Consider the following 17,351-nt stretch of genomic DNA (forward strand, 5'->3'; position numbering starts at 1 on the left):
GGAGCCAAAGAGTGCGTGCGAGTAACGTCTAACATAAGCTTGGGGAGGATAGATGGAAGGGGAGCTGGGGACACGGGGTTCTTTCCCCAGGCCGTGGCCACAGAGGCCCTTCAGTGGTTGGGACCTTGGCTGTTGAAAAGAGGCAAAGTCATGTGACCATCTGACAGGGCTGCTCCCGCCTCTACCCTCTGAGGGCACAGACCTTGCTCGCTTGAAACCGGTACCCCAACTAATACTTAACTAAGAACCCCGTCATAGATGCTCACATTTATTGGGCACCTACTGAGCTGTGGAATCTGCATGCTTCACAGGTTAAGAGAGCTCCCGAGACAGGACCTTTTCACCAGTCTCAGGGATGAAGACACTAAGGTTCACAAAAACTTCAAGCGGTCAGCCTAGCACAACAGCAGTAGAACTTGAACCCAGAGCTAAGTGTGTTGGTCACCTGCTCTTTGGCTGCCTTTGACCTACTTGGGCAATTAACAGAATAGTCCAAGGCCAAGTGACCCAGTTATCCCTACTTCCCTCCCACCAAATTGTTACCATGCCTGTCACCTCTTCCTGGTCAGGGGTGAGCTGTCAAAGGCCCCCAGGGGAGTGCCCCACCTGGAGGCTTAAGAGATAGCATGCAGGAACTCAGAATGCGAGGCCAGTGACATCATAATGCCAGCTGGCAATGAGGTCACCGGAGGAGGTGGTGGCAACAGCCTCACCCGACCCTCAGCCCCAGAGGAGCCTGACTGCATGGAGGAGGGGTTTCTACCCTGGGAGGGGCTGATGCTGTGTAAAAGGCCTGCAGTTAGGTCTAAATGTGTAGCGCACCCCATTTCCTATTTATTTCAACAGTGGCCCAAAGCCCTGTGCTGCGGTGGAGGGAGGGGCAAGGAAGACCCGACATCCACCCTTCCTCCAGGAGTACGTGAGAGCTGGGCTGGTGGCTAAAGCAGCCAATATGGAATAGTGACCTGGTAAGGCTAGAGGGCCTTCCTGGAGGAAGAGGCTGCCAAGTAAAGCTCCAAGGATAGGGAGAAGTTATCAGAGGACACACAGCCGAGAGCATTAGGAAGAATGGCTGAAAGCAGGTGCCAGGTATGGTTCATGACCTTTGCTGGGTCCCAACTGCACCATTTGGAGGGCAAGGTCAGGACTTTTACAGTATAGTTCCAGGCTTTTTCTTGAAGGTGGTGGTGGGTGGGAGGAGCAGCCATCGACCCTAGCCTCCTGAATGCTGGGATTACGTTAGCCACCATTCCTGACACTGGTTCAATGATTTAAGTGCATTTTTAGAAGAACTGTGCAGCATCCTGCCCTAAGGCAGGTTTGCCCAGGGCATCAAGCCTCTCTGCACTGGCTCTAATAACCTTGTAGGCCTACCCTGCTTTTGAAAGCAACCCCAGGGCTCTGGCCAAGCAGAATGGAGTGTGGCTAGAGTGGGCTAGCTCCACAGAGTGCACAAACTGGCTTAGATCCTCTTAGGTTTTGCACTTACCTGGGGTATAGTGAGGAGCAGTGCTGACCAGCACTCTAAGGAGGTCAGACAGACAGATATTGGCAGCCAGACCACAGGCTCCAGTGACTGAGCTCAGCTGACCCACTGATGCTGAAAAGGGGGTTCTGTCGAATTTCCATAATTCATTCTGGGAAGTCTCCAGGGATGTGGAGTCCTCTTGGGCCCAAGAGATACACACGTGGGTGTTGATCTTGGGGGCAGGAAGTGTAGCTGCAGCCCGAGAGACCAAGGCATATACCCAGCACAGAGGGACAGACCTGCAGAGCCACAGCAAACCCAAGCACCTAGCAACTGGCTGGGGTGCCACATGCCCTGGACACCACTAGGAGATCCTCAAGACCCAACACTCTAAGATAGCCAAAAAGAGAAAGGGGAGCAGGGTATGGTGGCACAGGCCTTTAATCCCAGCACTTAGGAGACAGAGGCAGGTGGGCCAGCCTGGTCTACATGGAGTTGTAGGGCAGCCAAGGTTACACGGTAGATCTTGCTCCCGTACCCAAAACAAACAGGAAAACCAAACTCTGGGACCGTTGCAGTCACCTGTGACTCCTCACCCTCTTAAACCTTCTGTTTCAAATACACAAAGCTTTGAACAACGCAACACGGGTCTCTGTTCTTCCCATACTGCCCCCAAACCATCTCTGGCAAGACCCTGCCCAGAGGTGTGCTTTCACCCAAGCTCCAGGCAGTGAGGGACAGAGCTTGCCACTCTGATGAAAGACTTTATTGCCTCCTCCTGTGAGCCGGTTCCTTCTCCAAAGGCAGCAAAGGTTCGGAATGCCCTTTCTCATTTTGTGACTTTACCACACAACCTACTGAGAGTAGGCAAAAATGGGCAGTGGCTACGACGGAGAAGATGACCCTTCTGCCCTGGTGAGTCTGGGGATGCCCCTGGATCTCCAACTATTCTTCCTACAGAGATGCCGTCTAAGCAGACACCCACCTGCACCTGAGACTGTAGCCCACACTGCCGCTTTAGCCCCTCTATGCTGATGGGTCTCTTCATAGCATAAGCAGAGAAAGCTGGCTCAAAGATACATGAGCAAACTGTGCCAGCGGAATAAAGCTGGGTACCGGAGTCTTAAGAGTCTGCCCTGGCCTTCCCTCACCACAAACTGTGAACGAGCCCCTTCCCTGCACAGAGAGCCTCCGTCTCCTATCCGCAGTAGAAAATGCCCGAAGACTGTTTTATTTTGCATGCATGCGTGAGTGCCTACAGAAATGTGCCGTGTGACCAAGGAGACCAGAAGACAGTGTCATCAGAATGCCTGGAATGGGAGTTACAGGAAGTTGTGAGCTGCCATGTGGGTGCTGGGAACCAAACCTGGGTCCTCCGCTCGAGCAGCCAGTGCTCATAATTACCGAGCCGTCTCTCCAGCCCCGAGGGTGGGTTCTTGGTCCTCACCTACTCTACTAGGACCTATGCTCCCAGGCTCAAAGGGGAAGAAGTTAGAAACAGAAAAAGTTGGGAAGAGTGCGTCCTCATCCAGCTACCCAGAGTGCTGGTGACCCAGTGGCCTCATAGGAGGCCAGAGGCAGTCATGGGATTTGGAGGAGCTGGGCAAGCTGCAGAGGAAATTTGGGGCAGGAAGCACGGTGCCCTGTAGTTCTAGTCTAAGCGGTCATGACAGCAAAGCCAGGGACTGTGCTAAGCCTTTCCTTGTACTTTTTTTTTTTTTTAAGTTTTTTGAGACAGGGTTTCTCTGTGTAACAAGAGCCAGGGCTGTCTTGGACTCACTTTGTAGGCCAGGCTGGCCTCGAACTCACAGAGATCCACCTGGCTCTGCCTCCCTAAGTACTGGAACTACAGGTGCGCACCACCGAGCCTGGCTTGTACTTTGTTTTTGTTGCGGCTGTTCAGAGACAGGGTCTCGCCTGGAGCTCACACCTGCCTGCCTCTGCCTCCCAAGTGCTGAGATAAAAGGCACAACCAGGCCGTGTCGCTTATTACTGGATTCTCTCTACAACCGTTCAGCTAGAAACATGAAACCATCTGCCTAAGGTCACAAGGTCAGCAGGTGAGAGAGTAGTGTTCGAACCCACACCCCAGGGCCTGGCTTCCTAACACTGGCCTTGGAGGAGAAGGCTGTTTCCCAAGGGTCCTTCTGGTGGCTCTCGGACTCTAGGCACATGACATCAGGCACTACTGTCAAAAGGTCTGCAACTGTACCCCAAGCCCAGGGAAAGACAGGGGAAGGGGCTACGGTGGGCCGGACGGGCCTGGCCAGGGGAGAGCTCCGGGCATTCCGGCGGCCTCCGCAGGAAGCAGAGCGGGGACGGAAACCGGCTCTTGCTGCCTCCCCCAGAATCCTGTGGGCAGCCCAGCCAGGCTGCACAGAGGCCTTCTTTGTGCTTGCCCCAACCCGCCACCCGGCTGGCCCAGGGTTTTGAGTTTCCTGGGGGTGGGGTGGGGGGGTGTCCAGTCACCGCTAAGCCTCCAGCTTCTCCCCCTCCCAGGGACAACCACAGCAGTCCACAGCTGGAGGAGGAAGTGAGTGGCTGGCTGTGGCTGCCCCGGAGACTCTAGGGGATCTGGAACAGGCCCACATCCCAATGCCCTGTATTTACATACCCTGACCAGAAACCGTGGCACCTAAGCTGCCGTACTCCCCACCCCTACTGCTGGAGGCCGGGCATGACCCACCTGGAACGGCCCCCACCCTACTCCGGCAGGGTGCTCTTGGGCCAGGTGGGTGGGGTTTGGGTTACACTGCCAAACCACCTTTCCCACGATCTGGACACACAGGCCACACCAGGCAGAGGGCCCTTTGGGCGTGTAATTAAGAAACATAGGGTACCTGGAAGGCAGGCAGAATGAAGCAGACTGTGTGTCCTAAGCAGCAGGACTGTGTGTACCTACACGTGAGACAGTTACGCTGGGAACCTGTGTCTGCCGGGCTGCGGGTATGCCCAGGTGCAGATGAAACCCGGGGTGCCGACCTCTGTGGACTAGGCTGCTAGTGTACACATGGTTATACACCAACACAGGCCATATCTGGAGTAGAGGCCCCCAGCGCCCAAGGTGGGGGGGAGGGTGTGCTTTCCACACCTCAGAACGCACAGGCCACCAGTGTGGCGGTCAGGTACAGCATTACCTGTGGTGGGTGAGCGTGCAGTTCCTCTGGTCTGTGTTAACCAGCCTTAGCTGTGAGACGGCGGTGTGTGCACAGTGGGCCCTGGCGGGGCCTGAGTGTGATGGGGATGGTGCAGGTGGAAACTGGTGCCAGCTGCTAGGGCCCCTATGGAAACAGGAAGCTGCCCACAGGTGTGCCTGGGGTGCGGTGGGGGCTGGGCTGCACCCAGGTTCAGCTTGTCCCTCTGAGAAACCAATCTACTGTTTTAGCCGAGAATCCCAGCCACGAGGGAGGCACCTGTCTGCTGTTCAAGGTCCAACAGCTCTGGTCAGCAGCTAGCCGCCTGCCCGCCTGCCAGCGTGGTGAAACTGGAAAACAAAGGCCCCCAGACCGCAGGCCCTCCCTGCAGAGGTGTGGGGGAGGCAGGCAGGAGGCAGGAGACTGAAGGGGAGGGAGGGAGGGAGGGAGGTGTCGCTGCAACCCCGGAACACAAAAATAATGAGGCGAGAGGGGCCATGGGGCCAAGCTGGCTGGTTCCGGAGTCGCTATCTGACCTTGACAGATGCCACAGCTGGGCGCCTGGAGAGGAGCCGCAGCCACCCGCAGCCTCTGTGCTCCAGCCTGGGCCCCCAACTCCCCCAGGCCAGGGTCGATTGAGGCTCCCCCAGGCCAGCCACAGGCAGACCCCCACCTTTCCTGGGGAGGGGAAAGGCGAGAGCCCTGGGTCTGGAGGTGATTGGAAAGGGGTTCAGCTACAGGGCCTCCTGAGGGTAGCCCAGCCCCCAGGTGTGGCTGGGTGTGAGCACAGGGAACTCGCCATTGTCCTAGAGCTTAGCTGTGTATGTGCGCGCGTGTGTGCGCGTGTGAAGGTGAAGCCAAGTATGAGTGTAGGTGTGACAGGGACAAAGATAGTGCTTGTGTGCTTATGTCCTTGGGGGTCACACAAGCAGGAGGGAGGGGCTGACATTCCTGCTGTTGATGGAGATGGACACAGATGGCTCCCCTACCCTCTTCCAGAGACACAGCTGCCCTGGTCAGTGCCAGCAAGGTTGGGATGAGGGCTGGAGTAGGAGACAAAGAGAACCATGGCTGCCTCCCCCAAGCCCCGATTCTGGTAGGTGGAGGAAAGGCACCCCCATGGCTCTTTGTGGACCACTCACTCCCACTGTGTCAGTGGAGTCCCTCAGCATGCAGAGATGGGGACATAGCTGGGGACTGCCCCTCAGGGGTTGGCAGCAAGGGGCTGGGGTGTGAGCTCCAGCAGGGGACGCAGGGCTAGAGGTGGATTAGCAATTCCGAGCACTGGCTGCATAATTAAAAAATCATTACGGCAGGCAGGCGGGCAGAGCTGAGTGTGAGCTCACGCTTGGAGCAGGCGGGGACACAGCCACAGCGCTCCCCCTCAAAGCGCTTCCCCGAGGAAAAATCCCACCTGCTAATATAATTATGGAAAAACACAAGCACGGAAATTCTGTTTCAGCAAACAGTGTGCCTGAGTGCCCGGGGCCTCTATAGCCCCCAGTGCAGCTAGCAGGACTAGGGCTAGCACCTCTGGTTCGCTGCCGTGAGGCAGGTCCTGCTGAGTCCAGACTCTGACCTTCCACCTGCTGGAATCCCCAAATCCAAGAATCTGCATAAGGTCATCTCTGTCAGTCACAGCAAAGCTGACAGGCACTGGGTGGTCCAACTCACCGATGCAGCAACCCAGAAGCTCAACGACCTGCCTCTCCCCTGTCCCCAGCTTGCCTTTCAGTCTCTGCCCAGTTCCTCTGGCTGGTTGTGTGGACCCCAGGCTCCAGGACACAGGGCACCCCGGGCTTGTCTGGGTTAAGCCAGGCAGGCAGCCATTCAGCCTGGGAAAGGCGGCCAGCTTTGGGGCACATGCCCCAGAAGGGCAGGCTGAGCCGCCATCACCTCGGGCCTGGAGCGGGCAGCGCAGGAGGGAGCCGAGCCTAATTAGTCGGCCTGGGAGGACCGAGCAGGCGCCAGGCGGCTGCCCAGAGCAGCGCAGGCACGTCCGCGAGCGGCCAGGAGGTGGTGGCGCCCGGAGACGCACCCGAGACGCAGCGGGCAGGAAGCTTGGGAAGAAGGGCTGGGGCCAGGGAGACGCAGCAACGAACAGTACTGCCGCCCCTCACTCCTCCATGCCACCAGGCGCGGCAATTAGAGGCTTTCAAAGTTTGTCCTTAATTGGTTTCATTTTTGCCTCATAAATGATTCATGGCCCCAGAGGTCTGGGAGGCGGAGGGAGTGGCAGGGGAAATTTGGGGAGGCTTTCGCCTGGGGCCAGTCCCTCTACCTGAGACTGGGAGAGAACGCTGAACTGGGAGAGGGACTGGGGAAGCATTTGGCGGGTGGGACCCTGCAGCAAAAATTAAACACCAAGCCCTCTCTTTGGAGTATTAATTAGGAGCTGCAATGTCTCTTCTGTGGACCAGGCTCCAAGTCTAGGCACAGCCGCAGCAGCTGCTGAGGCCCAGGAAGCATGAATAACGCCAAGATAACAACCTACAGCAGCAGTGGTAACACATGAACACTTACGAACACTTCTAACTGGAAGCTGGTGGAGGCTCCTCTTTTAACCACTCCCTGCCCCAGCACCACGGGGTGAAAAAGTACTGAAGATGCTGCTTTCTAAGAAACTGAAGCCCAGCAAGATTAAGACCTGCCCTCTTGTCTCATGCCAGAAGCCCTCACTCTCAAACTCTCAAGGGCTCAAATGACCTTGTCCTCACGGGGCCTTGGCATACCTGTAAAATGGAAACAGAAGGCCAAAGTCCCTATGGAGTGGTGGTGGCCCTGCACCCGGCCCTGGGATTCCGAGAGATACTATGGGCACCACCCTTTGGGAGCTCCCTGTCCCGGGGGCACACAGGCACATTTAACAGTTGCTACAGAAAACTTGTGAACACATCCCATAGGCTCACAGGGTGAGGTAGTCGCAGCAAGTGAGGTAGGTATACGGTGAGGAGATCCGTGCCTACGGTGAGGAGATCCATGCCTCCAGCAGGCCCACAGGAAGAGGCAACGGGCCAACTTAACCCAAGCCTGAGGTCAAGAACTACAAATTCTCCGCCTGCCTCTACCTCCCAAGTGCTGGGATTAAAGTACCACACTGAAGATTTTTGAAGATTCTGTGTGTGCGAGTTGGATCCACTGGAAAAGGAGTTACATGCAGGTGGTTGGTAGCCACCTGCTGTGGGCCCGCAAAATTGAAGCCAGGTCCTCTGGAAGAAGAGCAAATGGGCCTAGCCACTGAGCCATCCCTCCATAGTAAATTAACCGTGGGGCCTGCTAGGCCCCTAGCTGGAGACTCCCCCAGGTTCAGGCCTGCCAGCTAGGTGCTTGGGCTTGGATCCCTCACAAACACCTCCTCCTGCACTGCATCTCCTCCAAACCCCCTCTGGGGCAGCCCAGCCCGGAGGACTGCCTGCTTCCCTCACAGCCTGCTTCCATCAGGCAGAGAAAACACTTCCTGTAGGTTATACCCACACTCGACCCTAGGCTGCTACCTCTACACTACCCAGATGAAGAAAGTAAGGCTTAAGGAAAACCAGGGGCTTGCCCGAGACTGCCCAGTCTGGGGTATACAGGTTTAACCGTCTAGGGTGCCCATATCTCTTACCCTAGTGATGGCGGCGGGACAATGGGTATTCTCTGACTCTCCTCGTGCCTAGAAACTTTTCATCCCAGCCCCGACCACTCTTTAAGGCAGAGAGTGCCCGCGTTTCCTCAGACACGGGAACGCCATCCAGCTGAAGCGTGTGTGGTCAGTGGCCTCGCAGGGAGCCTGTGAAGGTGGAGGGACAGTCACCGTGGGGTGCACAGGCCTTTCAGCCTTCCATCTTGTTGAGGGAAGATCTCCCGACAAGTAGCTGGGATGGTAGGAGAGAGTAAAACTGTCCAAGGGTGACAGGCTGGAGGATGGGGGTGGTATGGGCCACGGCCTGCTCACCCTCACCCGGACAGTTAAGTACCCGTGGGATTCCACCTGCTGGGTGTCCATTCCTTGGCAGTACAAGTTTGTACAAGTTTAGCAACCCGTGTTGCTTGATGGTGTATCACGTCACTTTTAGAGGAAGTGGACACTCAAAAAATGTTCTGATGACCAGCTTATAGCAGTATACTATGGAAGCTGACAACAGCCATTAACATACAGACAAGCGGCCATTCTTAGGACCAAGTCAGTTTCAGTAGATCCAGCTAACAAACCCTGCTGCCCAGGTACCCACCAGCCAGGATACGGCTGCCCTTTTGCACCTGTCCATCTACCTGTCCCAGGGCCGGACAGTGGGGTCACTAGGGTGCCTCTGCCCAGCTTGCCCAGGAAGCTCCATGTCCCCGGTGGGTCAATACTGACGTCAACAAGGCCAGCCGGGCGTGGAGCCTGCCACCCCCGGAACCACCAATTAATTAACTTTTTCAAATTAATTTCCCAAGCAAAATTCCATAATTACATCTGTCTCCATCAGCCTCTTAGCTGGGCAAGCAAGAGGATGACCCCACCTTGAGGGAGAACACGGGGTGAGGGAGGACCATGACAACCAGGAAGGCATGCTGAAAAGGACGCAGGGGGCTTGGTTTTATAGCAGGTAGTGTGCCTGGTGTCCCCTCATGGAGACTATTCTGAGAGAGGAACCAAGGCCAGGCGCCCCTCAGCCCCTCGGCGAAGGGTTCTCACAGAGACCTGTGTCCTGCTGAGTTCATCTCGCTGCTGCCACCCCAAGCCCCCCACCTCAGTGCCCCCAAACATGGCAGGTCTTGGCCCAGTAGCAGCACAGGCTCCATGAGGCTGAGAACACGGCTGCGGTCTAATTTCCCAAAGGGGCTGAGATTAATTAGCTCACACACAGGCGCAGAGAGGGAGAGAGGAGAGTGGGAGCAGGGGCGGGTGGCGTCAGGCGAGGAGCTGCCTGGCGCTCCCCATCGCCCAACCGGCAGGCAGTCAGGCGGCCTTGACAGCCTGGGTGCTCTGAAGGTCAGCGGCCAGGGCGGCTGAGCCAGCAGACTGGCACCGTCTCCTTCCCAGAATTCTCAAGATCAAGGCCTGGAGGGGACAGAAACCAGGAGGGCAGTGCTGGGGGGAGGGCGGTGCTGCGGGAAAGGGGCTTAGTTGCTACCACCTATGAAAGCCTAGCTGGGTTCTCTGTTCCGCACCATCCTGTTTCACCTTCACAGCAGCCCGAAGACAAGGGTAGCATGATTCTCCCACTTCACAGATAAGGGTGTTGAGGCTCGGACAAGGGCAGTGGCCATTTTATAAATATTGGTTGGTCCAACTCTGGAGTTCACCATGCTGCCCATGTCTCTAGGGTAGACCAAATGCCAGCACGGTGCATATGCGACATCTTCTGCTTTAAAATGGGCAGAAGGAGCCAGCCATTTCACAGAGGAACGCTGACCAAAAAGAGGAAGTGATCTGAGGTGGGGACCAACCTGCAGCTGGAGAGGCTTTGGTGAGCCCCCAATGGCCATGGGGAACCTGGGGCTCTGTCTGGTTAAGTGGTAAACAAACCAGATGACAGGGAACAGGGGCGTGTTTTCATCACTGCCTTCGTGTACCCAAAAGGAAATGTTTGCTTGAGGGACCTCCCAAACAGCCCTCTGAAGCACTTTCTCAGGGATAGACCCCCAGCAAGGCAGAAGTGGGAGAGGTAAGGTGCCTAGGTGGTCCAAGCCATCGCTGGAATTTCTCAGAGCTCGTCAGCAGGGACGTCTCTGTGGGCTCCCCCTCCTTAGGCCCGCAAGGTCAGCAGTCTCAACAGCAACCGTTACTCATTCTGCAGATAAAGAAGCACAGGTTCAGCGGGCTAAATAAAGGGTCTACTCGGGCTTTGGAGCCAGGCCCTGTCCCTGTTCTGCCTAGAAGATCTAGTCTAGGGGAGCCAAGACAAACTGCTGAACCTGGCTGAGCTCAAAGCCTGATCTGGAATAAAGCAAGTAACAGGCCCAAACCATTAGGTCCTGCAGACCTCATAGCTGAAGCTCTTGATTCAGGGCTAGCTTGTTATTCGTACAGTCAACACTTGCTCAGGCCACGGGCACTAAAATGACCACTAACTTCCCTGCTAAATCCCTTATGTGTATCTTCTGCTCCCCCCGCCCCACCCCCATACACAGCAATCCTCACCCTCTACCCTGCAGACCCCAGAAGATAAGCCCGTGGTTGGGTCAGAAGGTTGCTAGGAAGGTAGTGAGCTGGCGGGGCCTCTTGCCTCTTCTGACCACAGGAAGAGCCCATCTCCACACACCCTTTCCATGTCCACCCTATGCTGGTCAGTAGCTCTGGAACTATATATGGACGGCTCGTCCTCCCTCTTTCCTTCTAGGATGTGAGGTTCCTCTTCCCTGAATCAAACCAATCAACCCCCTCACCTCTGCATTCACGTGAGAACAGCTCCAGATAGGGCCAAGTCCAAGACATCTAGCTTTGGTAGAGCAGACAGGGGCTCTACCAGCTCCAGCATGGCTCAGTGGAGCCTAAAACCAGAGCCTCACACATCCCAGGCACGAGCTCTGCTGCAGAGCCACACCCTCAGCCCTCGTCACTTTCTGCAGCTTCAACACAGAGACGAGGCTTACTCCATTTTATAGATGACAAAAATGACGCCAGAGAACTTGGCAGGCTGTGTGCGGTGGTGCACATCTTTAATGACGGCACTCGGGAGGCAGACCTCTGAGTCTGGGGCCAGCCTAGTCTACATACTTGAGTTCCAAGTGAGCCAAGACTACATACATGGCGAGATTCTGCCCTAACAAGAACAAAAGAGAGCTTGGGCATGACACAGCCTGAAATAGCCAAAATCAGGGTCTCCAAGCTGAGGGAAATATTATCTGAGTGGCCACTCACTGCTGTTTCTTTTCAGCCTTCCTGGAGCCCTCTTCTTCCCATGTAGAGGAGACTGAGAGGCGGGAGCCTGCTCCACCCCCAATGATCTAGAGTGGAGGTGTTGGACAGCGCTGTCAGTCAACACCCCTCATGACTACGAGGCCATGCCCACCCAGCTCAATTCTCTCACTTCTTGTATGAAAAACGGTGATGACTCTAGTTCTGTGTGGGAGGGAAGGCAAGCCCTGGCCCCAGCGGAGCTAAGGCTTAGACATCACCGCGGGCTCTCTGCCAACCTCGCAGCCCAGGCCCTCTTGTCACACCAGCGCCATGCAGACTAGGCGGTGAAGTCGAAGTCTTGGGGTGCTAGCTGGAGGGGCACTGTGGAACCATCCTAGCGCAGGCTCCCTTTACCAGGAGGCGTACCCCAACTCTCACAGACCCCACCTTGAATGTGGAGAAAACTAGCCACTCAAGAGCTCCCAGGAAAACAAATTTTCCACAGCATTCCTTCTCCATCCTTTCCTCCTCTCAGCTCTATCACTTGTTTCCCTTGCCTGCCCTCTCTGGGTATACACTGCTTAAACTATGCTTCCCCGTAAGGGCAACGGGGCCCCCAAATGCAACCACAGCAGCCAAAATGATGGGGAAAGCACGACTCCCACCTGGGAATCAGAAGCCAACACCACTGAGGGGAGGCCTCTTTTGTGGAAGCGTCAATAGGGGACTAGCGGTCTGGCCACATGAGTCAGTCTTGTGTATGTGCAAGTGCATGCAACAGGCACCGCTGTGTCAGTGCTCCCGGCTTAACACAGCAGCCTCATGAAGGTGCAAGCCACGGCCCACAGATCAGCGCTTGAGCCTGGACAGGATGGGAAGGTATACAAGGTCCGTGAGGGGGAGTGTGGCTTCCTGCCTGCATCTGACTGTGGCTGTGCCTGCCTGCCTGCCAAATCCGCCGCAGCGTGTACACGCCACGAGGACCAGGAGTTTCTGAGGTCCCCTGGAGCATCAGTGGCGGTGGGTCGTGCTGAGGCATGTGAAATTAGGGGTGCTGAAGCTCGGCGTATCCTCTGCTTCCCTGGCTGGGTTGCGTGTGGGGTGGCATCAAGTGTGTGCTCTTGCCTGCTGCTAGGGATGGGGTGACTCATGTCTCCTGAGCTAATCTCGACACCCGCCCGCCCAGCTCACCCTGCTCTGCTGGGCTCATGGCCGCCAGCACAAGAGGTGGGGAGGAGGCGCGGGCAGACGCACGGCGGGGAGGCTGGCTTGATAAATAACCTGCTGCTTCCCCAGGCCTCTGTGAAGGGGAGGCTGCATCAGCAAGGAGCTGGAGAAGGAGGAGGGGGGGGAGAGAGAGGGAGAGAGAGAGAGAGAAAGAGAGAGAGAGGGGCAAATACACGCACGTCCTTGCCCCCCCACCCCCAGTCTCTGACTGCCCCGGCCCCCATGGCCCAGTCTCCGGCTGCGGTTCCTGTTTCATAGAAACCTGATCTGGGAAAAGCCTATCGGGTCATCTTGCCTGTCCTGCCGGGTCGCCAGGCCCAGCAGGCTGCCCCTCAGGGAACAAGCCCACAGCCTGGCTGCCCGAGCAGTGGGTGGGTGGGTGGTAGGATATTTCTGTCCAGACTAAATGCAGCTCCAGGCCTCTGTGCACCAACAGCTGCTCCCAGAGGCCCCAGCTACGCAGTGATGACTAAATTTAGAGGCACCCCCCCCCAAGCAAACCCCAAAGCTCACCTCTTCTCACTGGTTCCACATGGGGATAGAGGGAAGGGTGGACAGTCTACTATGCCACTTGAGCCAGTGAATGCCTCTCTCTGGGTCTTAGTTGTGTGTGTGTGGGGGGAATCAAGTATCACTTAGTTCTGTCCTGCCTAGCAGTATTTATTAAGGACGGTCCACAAATGCAACTAAGCTGAGGTCCTTGTCTAACGGTTATAAAGGCTGAGAGGCTCCCTTCTCAAGAGCATCAACTTTAGGCTTATAAACAGCGCTCCCTCCACTCTGCCTTTTCCTTGCTCAGAGTGGGCAATACCCAAGCTCCTTCAATCTACCCAACCGGACTCTGGCCAGGAGACAAGTTGTGCCAGGCTGGGGTAGAGAGTGAGAGTGTTTGTGTATGTGTGTGTGTGTGTCAGCTGCTATTTCCTGGAGGCGACAGTCGGGCACAGCCCGAATTCCTGTCTGGATCCTAACTTCAGAAGAGGAGTATCTTCCAGCTTGGACGCTGGATAGGCTCAGTAGCATCTCCAAACCCACACTGCTCTGGTGTGGCTGGGGAGGGGGCCAGTCATCTCCACAGGGTTCAGCAGGCCGGGAGGCAGCCACAGCTCCCCTCCTTTTGCCCACCCGCTGCTTCCCCCAGCCCCACATGCACCGAATTCCCCACGTGCCTGTCTGTCTCTGACAGCTCGTGCAAAATACTTGGCTGAGCAGGCGCCCGCTGTTCCGAGCCCGCTGCGCCTCCTCCCCATCTTCCCAGGGGGTTCTGCAGGCGCAGCCAGGGATGGGAAGGGACCAGAGCCCAGAGTTAGGTGGTGGACAGCTGGAGGGAAGAAAGGGCAGGAGAGACCAGTTTCAATTCTCACAACACTATCCCCAGTTCCTGGCCCTGAGCATGGGGGACAGGGGGAGGCTACTTCAAGCAAGCCGGTCTGTCTGGGTGGCAGCTGCCTACATTCCTACCCCTTCTCCAACCTCCCAAGAGGCCTTTCCAGGGCTTTCCCGTTCTCCTGGGCTAATGAAACTGGACCTGCCAGTCAGGCACCCTCCACCCCACCCCACCCCCCACACCAGGTAGCAGCTCAGGACAGAGCGGAGGGCATCAGAAGGCTTTGAAATCTGGATGAGGTCCCAACCCCTTGGCAGCCATAGCCCCCTGCACAGAGCACGAGGGGGTGTGTTCCAGCTCTCCTGCAGTGAGGGGCACACCCACCCAGCTGCCAGGCTGAGATGACTCCATGTAGGCCTGAGGGGGGCCAGAGAGAGTCCAAGTCTGCCCCCTACTGCTTCCCATCTTCCTAGGAGAGCAGCTGGGATTTTCCTCTGGCCACCGCCTAGCTGCCAAGCTCCTTCTACTCATGCTGTAACCCAGGCATACCCTACCCCATTTCTGCAGCCAAGGATTCCGCTCTCCCTGGGAGATGTGCCACTTGACTCAGAGAGTCCCCAGCAGCCAGCACAGATCCAGCTGTAGCTGCTGACTTCCTTGTGGGATAGCATGCTCCATTTTACAGATGGGCATACTGAAGTCAGAAAGGGGGGGGGCAGACTTCCCATCCCATAAACCTCCATTTTCTGTTCAGGAACCAAGTCACCCCTTCCCCGGGCTGCTGGGGAGAACAGAGTAACTCTAAGAGAACTCAGTGCCTGAAGACTATTGTCCTTGATCTTCTGGACTATTCGATCCCACTCCACAGCCTTAAAGTGGTCCCTGGAAGACTCCTAGTCTCACTGCTGCAGGGAAACCATACTGTGGGACAAAGCCTCCTCTCCCCATTGCACAGATGGGGTTGCTGAGGACCCCAGGGGAGGGGAGCTGCAGGCAGCCATGAGTCACAGGGGGAGCTGGGAAGCCGCCCGGCCCTGCCTGCTGTCGCTGGAAGCAACAGCCTGCATTTCCTCCTCACGCTGGTGCCTCGGGAAGCGTGGGCAGCAGGCGGCAGGCTGCCACAGGGAGGACCCCTCCTGTGCCTGCAGGACAGCCTCGGCCCCTTGCTGCCTGACTGGGCCCAGGGCCCACACGCTACACGCTGAACTGGCCTTTCAGTCCCAGGAATAGGCTCAAGTCACTTGAGGTCTCCAGGTTCCATAAGCTCAGGAAAGCCCCCACCCCAGTGTGCTCTGTCATCAAACAAGGAGGTTGAAGCATGGCCATCCCTGCTTCCTTCCCACGGGAAAACCCACTCTTGGGTGACTCTAAAATCCCAACTTAAAACATCCTTTCACTGCAAACAGTCTATGATCCTAGACTCTCGTCATTCTAGATTGCCAAGATCTGACAGCGCCGGCAAGGGGCTGGGCCCACCCACCACCCACCTCTACCTTCTACTCTGAGCCCAGTTAACCAAGCTCCCACCTGGCTTTGGAGGGGGTGTTGGGTAGGAGAAGGGCTAGGTTTCTTCCATCGGGGTCAACAGGAAATGACATAAAGCTGGGGTATACTATGGGCGGGGGGAGGGACCAGTCTAACCCCAGGAGACAGGCCACCTCCTGGCACACAGGGCCACTAACTACACAGATGTCAGGAAATGAGCTTTTGCTGGAGCAAGAGTTGGTAGCTGGGGGGTTGTGGGCCTGTGCTCGGCCCCAAAGGGAGGGCCCAGCCCACATCAGGTCAGCACTGGTCTCCCTGCTTCTCAGGTTCCAAGCCAAGCTCTTGGCTTTATCTTCCTGTCTTCACCACCCACTGCTTCCTGCTTCCCACCACAGTCCCTTCACCTCCCAGGCTGGCCTGGCCCGGGTCTAGGCCAGCTGGTAGCCTGCCAAAAAAGACTCCCAAACGGAGCCCAGCTGACAGATAGAAACACTGAGGTCCGAAGAGAAGGTATGACTTGTCCACTGGTTTCTGACCAGCACGTTGTTGGTCTCTGGCCGCATCTCTCAGTCCCAGCTGCTGCTCAGCACTCCCACTTCTCACAGAGCCAGTAGGTTTCTACATACCAGCCTGTCTACCCCCACATCCCATTTTCAGAGAGTTCACTCACACTGCCAGCTCATTCATTCATTCATTTACCCAACCAGCCTATCAGCCCACCTCCTGCCTCCCATCAAGGTTACTGCTGGGATGGTGGGGTCCAGGTGCCAAGGGAGACCCAGGCCTGTGTTTGGTAAACACTCAGGCAGAGCGGAAGGTGCAAAAACTCTAGCTGTCTTTAGGGTCCTCACAGCCTGTCATGGGTTCTGCTGGGACCCAACTTCACATGCCAGTGTCGAGTCTCGGACTCTATAACCCTCCCTTTCCTCATTTGTATACAGCTGGGCACAAACAACACCCAAACCCCAAGTCTACTGAAGAGACAAAGCAGAAAAGGGCCAGAAAGATGCTGACAACATAGTGGCATCATTTAGTAGGGACTTCGGGTGGCCTAGCCTGTCTCATACCCACTTGGGGGCAGAGCTTGATGAGGGCAATAGCCAAATGTTTCCAACACTTCCCAGGTGCCAGGTACTGGAGTACAGGAAGAAGCCACTGCTACATTCCATTTGCAAGGCTGGTAAAGCGCAGGCTCGAAACCCTTGCGAGCATCTGATGAATGAGGGAGTTAATGACAGGAAGTGTGGCGTGGCCTCCAACCTGGCGTGTGCTGTGACTAAGCAGGCCTCCCTGCACACATGTATGTGTGCACACTCAGGTGTGTGCACATGGGGCCTGTATGAGGGCCCCGAGGGACAGCTACGCTGGCTCTGTGCCTACCTCACCCCTGCCTGTGATGGGAGCAGAGCGAGGGACTGTGCCAAGCACAAGGACTAGACCCCAGGAGAGAGGCCTGGAGTGATGTTTTGCATAATTCTGGCTGGGAGATTACAGGCCTCGGTTAGGCCCCTGGGTGGGAGATAGGGTGGCTGCTGGGTACTAGGTTTCCAGTACCTTCACTGTAGGCTCATTCCAGCACGGCAAACAAGTACTCTTGCTGGCATGCCAGGATTGCCTGAGGTTACAGGAGGTCAGAGGCAAGAAAGGGATTGGTCCCCCCAAAAGCCACGTGGGGTCTGCCAGACAGGACAGAGTGAGTCCAAGGCTCCCCGGGGGCCACTGGACAGGCCTGGCTCTGCCCTGTTGCGCCCAGCAGCTGGAGGGGAGTAAATACAGCTCAGGGCGTCCCAGCCACATTCCTGGGAGGCCAACACGGCTGCCTGCCCGCTGCTTCTAAGCAGAGCGCAGCAGCCAGGCCTAGGGCTGCCACTGCCCTCTTCCCAAACAAACAGAAAAATA

At 56.6% G+C, this 17,351-nt stretch overlaps 1 protein-coding gene across 7 annotated transcripts in view; it reads right to left on the reverse strand.

Moving 5' to 3' along the window:
• Positions 1-17,351, reverse strand: part of Cxxc5 (CXXC finger protein 5) — a 31,029-nt gene that overhangs the window by 6,297 nt on the left and 7,381 nt on the right. Inside the window, exon 1 of one of the 7 annotated variants that reach the window (XM_060377439.1) lies at positions 10,960-10,977. The exons of 4 other annotated variants lie outside the window; for them this stretch is intronic. The gene's annotated coding sequence lies outside the window, so the exon portion shown is untranslated. Of the gene's footprint in view, positions 1-6,276; positions 6,564-8,209; positions 8,375-10,959; positions 10,978-17,351 lie in introns of those variants that run through there. 2 more of the 7 variants (XM_021646453.2, XM_060377438.1) reach the window with 2 other exon arrangements.

This window comes from Meriones unguiculatus, chromosome 2 (assembly GCF_030254825.1).
Source record: "Meriones unguiculatus strain TT.TT164.6M chromosome 2, Bangor_MerUng_6.1, whole genome shotgun sequence".
Lineage (NCBI taxonomy): Eukaryota > Metazoa > Chordata > Mammalia > Rodentia > Muridae > Meriones > Meriones unguiculatus.